General features: G+C 31.4%; 1 non-coding gene across 1 annotated transcript; it reads left to right on the forward strand.

Moving 5' to 3' along the window:
- The first annotated feature begins 2,115 nt into the window (after positions 1 to 2,115).
- Positions 2,116 to 3,048, forward strand: LOC142702675 (18S ribosomal RNA). The gene has a single exon (XR_012867223.1). It is a non-coding gene; the product is annotated as an 18S ribosomal RNA (ribosomal RNA).
- Positions 3,049 to 6,582: the final 3,534 nt, after the last annotated feature.

Genomic DNA, 6,582 nt, shown 5'->3' on the forward strand with positions numbered 1-6,582 from the left:
ATATATACATGTATATGTATATAACATGTATATGTATATAACATGTATATGTATATAACATGTATATGTATATAACATGTATATGTATATAACATGTATATGTATATAACATGTATATGTATATAACATGTATATGTATATAACATGTATATGTATATAACATGTATATGTATATAACATGTATATGTATATAACATGTATATGTATATAACATGTATATGTATATAACATGTATATGTATATAACATGTATATGTATATAACATGTATATGTATATAACATGTATATGTATATAACATGTATATGTATATAACATGTATATGTATATAACATGTATATGTATATAACATGTATATGTATATAACATGTATATGTATATAACATGTATATGTATATAACATGTATATAACATGTATATATCATGTATATATCATGTATATATCATGTATATATCATGTATATATCATGTATATATCATGTATATATCATGTATATATCATGTATATATCATGTATATATCATGTATATATCATGTATATATCATGTATATATCATGTATATATCATGTATATATCATGTATATATCATGTATATATCATGTATATATCATGTATATATCATGTATATATCATGTATATATCATGTATATATCATGTATATATCATGTATATATCATGTATATATCATGTATATATCATGTATATATCATGTATATATCATGTATATATCATGTATATATCATGTATATATCATGTATATATCATGTATATATCATGTATATATCATGTATATATCATGTATATATCATGTATATATCATGTATATATCATGTATATATCATGTATATATCATGTATATATCATGTATATATCATGTATATATCATGTATATATCATGTATATATCATGTATATATCATGTATATATCATGTATATATCATGTATATATCATGTATATATCATGTATATATCATGTATATATCATGTATATATCATGTATATATCATGTATATATCATGTATATATCATGTATATATCATGTATATATCATGTATATATCATGTATATATCATGTATATATCATGTATATATCATGTATATATCATGTATATATCATGTATATATCATGTATATATCATGTATATATCATGTATATATCATGTATATATCATGTATATATCATGTATATATCATGTATATATCATGTATATATCATGTATATATCATGTATATATCATGTATATATCATGTATATATCATGTATATATCATGTATATATCATGTATATATCATGTATATATCATGTATATATCATGTATATATCATGTATATATCATGTATATATCATGTATATATCATGTATATATCATGTATATATCATGTATATATCATGTATATATCATGTATATATCATGTATATATCATGTATATATCATGTATATATCATGTATATATCATGTATATATCATGTATATATCATGTATATATCATGTATATATCATGTATATATCATGTATATATCATGTATATATCATGTATATATCATGTATATATCATGTATATATCATGTATATATCATGTATATATCATGTATATATCATGTATATATCATGTATATATCATGTATATATCATGTATATATCATGTATATATCATGTATATATCATGTATATATCATGTATATATCATGTATATATCATGTATATATCATGTATATATCATGTATATATCATGTATATATCATGTATATATCATGTATATATCATGTATATATCATGTATATATCATGTATATATCATGTATATATCATGTATATATCATGTACAAAACATTATTATGCTTTTAAAGGAAAACAGTCTTCCTCTGGCTTTAGGGCCCAGCAACTCTTGGTGCAAACCCAAGTAAAAGCTGCTTCTGTAGCTTAATCCCAAAGCATTGGTCTTGTAAACCAAAGACTGAAGAGTAAATTCCTCCTGAAGCTCAAGATAGAGAGAATCTAACTCCCATAGCTAACCCCCAAAGCTAGCATTCTATTTAAATTATATCTTGTCTAAATAGCTTAAATAAAGCATAGCACTGAAAATGCTAAGATGGATCTTAAAAAATCCTTTAGACACAAAGGTTTGGTCCTAGCCTTGAAATCAGTTTTTACTTAATATATACATGCAAGTCTCCACACCCCTGTGAAAACGCCCTTAAATCCCCACTAGGGATAAGGAGCTGGTATCAGGCACAAACACACCCAAGACACCTAGCTATGCCACACCCACAAGGGCCCTCAGCAGTAATTAACATTGAGTATGAGCGAAAGCTTGACTCAGTCAAAGTAAAAAGAGCCGGCAAATCTGGTGCCAGCCGCCGCGGTTACACCACGTGGCTCAAATTGATTATTATCGGCGTAAAGCGTGATTAAAGTTTTAACAAATTAAAATTAAATTAAGATTAAGCTGTAACACGCTTGTTATTAAGAAATCCAAAACGAAAGTTATTTTAATTAACATAACTTGATCCCACGACAGCTAAGAAACAAACTAGGATTAGATACCCTACTATGCTTAGCCGTAAACTTTTAACTACACCACAAATCGCCCGGGAACTACGAGCAAAGCTTAAAACCCAAAGGACTTGACGGTACCCCATATCCACCTAGAGGAGCCTGTCCTACAACCGATAACCCCCGATTAACCTCACCATTTTTAGTTATTCAGCCTGTATACCTCCGTCGTCAGCTTACCCCGTGAGCGAAATATAGTGAGCTTAATGTCTTTACACCAATACGTCAGGTCAAGGTGCAGCAAATAAAATGGGAAGAGATGGGCTACACTTTCTAACATAGAAAATACGAAAGACTACATATGAAACCTAGTCAGAAGGCGGATTTAGCAGTAAAAAGATAACAGAGAGTTCTTTTTAATCTGGCACTGGGGTGTGTACACACCGCCCGTCACCCTCTTCTCAGCTAAACTATAGTTTTTAACAACTCTTACGCCACATAGAAGAGGTAAGTCGTAACATGGTAAGTATACCGGAAGGTGTGCTTGGAAACGAAGTGTAACTTAATGAAAGTATCCCGCTTACACCGAGAAATTATTTGTGAAAATCAAATCACCTCGAGCTAAAAATCTAGCCACACCCAATCAAATGACACTTAAAAATTCCGTTTATTTAATTAAAACATTTTAACAGTTTAGTAAAGGCGATTGAAAAATTCTTATGAGCTATATATAAAGTACCGCAAGGGAATAATGAAATAAAAATGAAATAGCTATTAAGCACAATAAAGTAAAGACTAACTCTTGTACCTTTTGCATCATGGTTTAACAAGTCTAATCAAGCAAAAAGATCTTAAGTTTGACCCCCCGAAACTAAGTGAGCTACTTCAAGGCAGCCCAAAGAGCAAACCCGTCTCTGTCGCAAAAGAGTGGGAAGACCTTCAAGTAGAGGTGATAGACCTAACGAACTTAGTGATAGCTGGTTGCTCAGGAAAAGGATTTTAGTCCCGCCTAAAAGTTTATTGTCACCTAAAAACTCAATATTAACTTTAGAGTAATTCAAATAAGGTACAGCCTATTTGAAACAGGATACAACCTTCACTAATGGGTAATTAAAATAATTTAATAACCAAGTAGGCCTAAAAGCAGCCACCTTTTTAATAGCGTCAAAGCTTAATTGTTTTATTATTAAATTTCTTCATCAAATATTAACCCTTTAATAGTACTGAGCACTTCTATATTTTTATAGAATTTTTTATGTTAAAACTAGTAACAAGAACAAGACCTTCTCTAACAATGCATATGTAAATCAGAAAGGACACACCACTGCTAATTAACATGCCTGAGTATAAAGTAGTAACCCAACAAGAAAATTCAACTAAATCTCATGTTAACCTAACACAAGAGCATTACAAGAAAGATTAAAAGAAAAAGAAGGAACTCGGCAAATATTAACCCCGCCTGTTTACCAAAAACATCGCCTCTTGACTAACATAAGAGGTCCAGCCTGCCCAGTGATATAATTCAACGGCCGCGGTATCCTAACCGTGCGAAGGTAGCGTAATCACTTGCCCTTTAAATAAGGGCTAGTATGAATGGCATCACGAAGGTTATACTGTCTCCTTTCTCTAATCAGTGAAACTAATCTCCCCGTGAAGAAGCGGGGATGAACTTATAAGACGAGAAGACCCTATGGAGCTTTAAACAAATAACAATTGCTATAAATATCCAAATTTCAGAATTATAAAATTTATTTTTAGCAATTTGATTACTAGTTTTAGGTTGGGGTGACCGCGGAGTAAAAATTAACCTCCACATTGAAAGAAATACTTTCTAAACAAAAAACTACAACTTTATGTATCAATAAATTGACATCAATTGACCCAATATTTTTGATCAACGAACCAAGTTACCCTAGGGATAACAGCGCAATCTACTTCAAGAGCCCATATCGACAAGTAGGTTTACGACCTCGATGTTGGATCAGGGTACCCCAGTGGTGCAGCCGCTACTAACGGTTCGTTTGTTCAACGATTAAAACCCTACGTGATCTGAGTTCAGACCGGAGAAATCCAGGTCAGTTTCTATCTATAAAGAGTTTATTCTAGTACGAAAGGACCGAAAAAACATGGCCTATGTTTAATACAAGCCATAATTTAATTTATGTTAAAAACTCAATAAATTATTAATCTAACATTTAACTTAAGATAAAAGTAGTTAGCGTAGCAAAATCTGGCATTGCAAAAGATCTAAACCCTTTCTATAGAGATTCAAATTCTCTCACTAACTTTGAACCTAATAAATGTAATTTTTCCACTATTTTATATTGCCCCCATTCTTTTGGCAGTTGCATTCTTTACCCTAATTGAACGAAAAGTTTTAGGGTATATGCAACACCGCAAAGGCCCTAATGTAGTAGGCCCCACGGGTCTTCTTCAACCTATTGCTGACGGGGTAAAACTTTTTATTAAAGAACCCATTCGACCCTCCACTTCATCTCAAACCCTTTTTTTATTAGCCCCCACCTTAGCTTTATCCCTAGCCATAATTATCTGAACCCCTATTCCCATGCCAATTTCTTTTTCAGATATAAATCTAAGCATCTTATTTATTTTAGCTCTGTCAAGCCTCACAGTTTATTCTATTTTAGGCTCCGGATGATCATCAAATTCCAAATATGCTTTAATCGGTGCACTACGAGCAGTTGCACAAACTATCTCGTATGAAGTCACATTAGCACTTATTCTTTTATGTGCAATTCTTTTAGCCAGCAACTTTACACTACAAAATCTTAATGTTGCCCAAGAATCCATTTGAATAATTTTTCCAATTTGGCCCCTAGCAATAATATGATTTATTTCAACTCTAGCTGAAACTAATCGAGCACCATTCGACTTAACCGAGGGGGAGTCTGAACTAGTTTCTGGGTTTAATGTAGAATATGCAGGCGGCCCATTTGCATTATTTTTTTTAGCAGAATATGCAAATATTTTAATAATAAATACTATCTCTTCTATTATTTTCTTGGGCTCCTCCACCCTTATTTTTTTAATTTCCACACTCTCTATTATAACTAAAGTTACTTTACTTTCAATAATGTTTTTGTGAGTTCGAGCCTCATATCCACGATTTCGCTATGATCAGCTAATACACCTTGTGTGAAAAAACTTTCTGCCCTTAACATTGGCACTAGTAATCTGACACATTGCCACCCCAATTTCAATATTTTTTACACCACCAATTATATAGAAATGTGTCTGAAAGATAAGAATCTCCTTGATAGGGAGAATAATAGGAGTTCAAACCTCCTCATTTCTTTAGAAAAATAGGAATTGAACCTATAACTGGGAGATCAAAACTCCCCATAATTCCATTTTACCACTTTCTAGTAAAGTCAGCTAAATAAGCTTTTGGGCCCATACCCCAAATATGTTGGTTAAACCCCCTCCTTTATTAATTAATCCATATGCCCTATCAACTATCTTTATAAGTCTATTTATTGGAACAATTTTAACTCTTTCAAGTCAACATTGAATGCTAGCCTGAATTGGACTAGAAATCAATACAATAGCAATTATTCCTCTAATAATAATTGTTCCTCACCCCCGAGCCACTGAAGCCGCAACAAAATACTTTCTTACACAAGCAACAGCATCAGCACTAATTTTATTTTCTAGCACAATAAATGCATGAATTACAGGAGAATGAACAATTAATTCTAATATTAATGATACTTTAGCTATTTTATTATCTATCGCCATTCTTATAAAACTCGGAGTCGCCCCATTTCACTTCTGATTACCAGAGGTCCTGCAAGGAATTTCACTTAAAACTGGACTTATTTTATCAACATGACAAAAATTAGCCCCTATAGCACTTCTAATTCAATTAGCACCTTTCATTAACCTTAACCTCATGCTGTTATTAGGCCTCTTATCAACAATGATTGGGGGCTGAGGCGGTATTAACCAAATACAAATTCGAAAAATTCTAGCATTCTCTTCAATTGCCCACTTAGGTTGAATAGTGGCAGTATTAAAAATCTCCCCTCAACTTTCCTTAACAAACTTTTACATCTATATTTTATTAAC

Source organism: Rhinoderma darwinii, unplaced genomic scaffold (assembly GCF_050947455.1).
Source record: "Rhinoderma darwinii isolate aRhiDar2 unplaced genomic scaffold, aRhiDar2.hap1 Scaffold_2416, whole genome shotgun sequence".
In the NCBI taxonomy this organism is placed as follows: domain Eukaryota; kingdom Metazoa; phylum Chordata; class Amphibia; order Anura; family Rhinodermatidae; genus Rhinoderma; species Rhinoderma darwinii.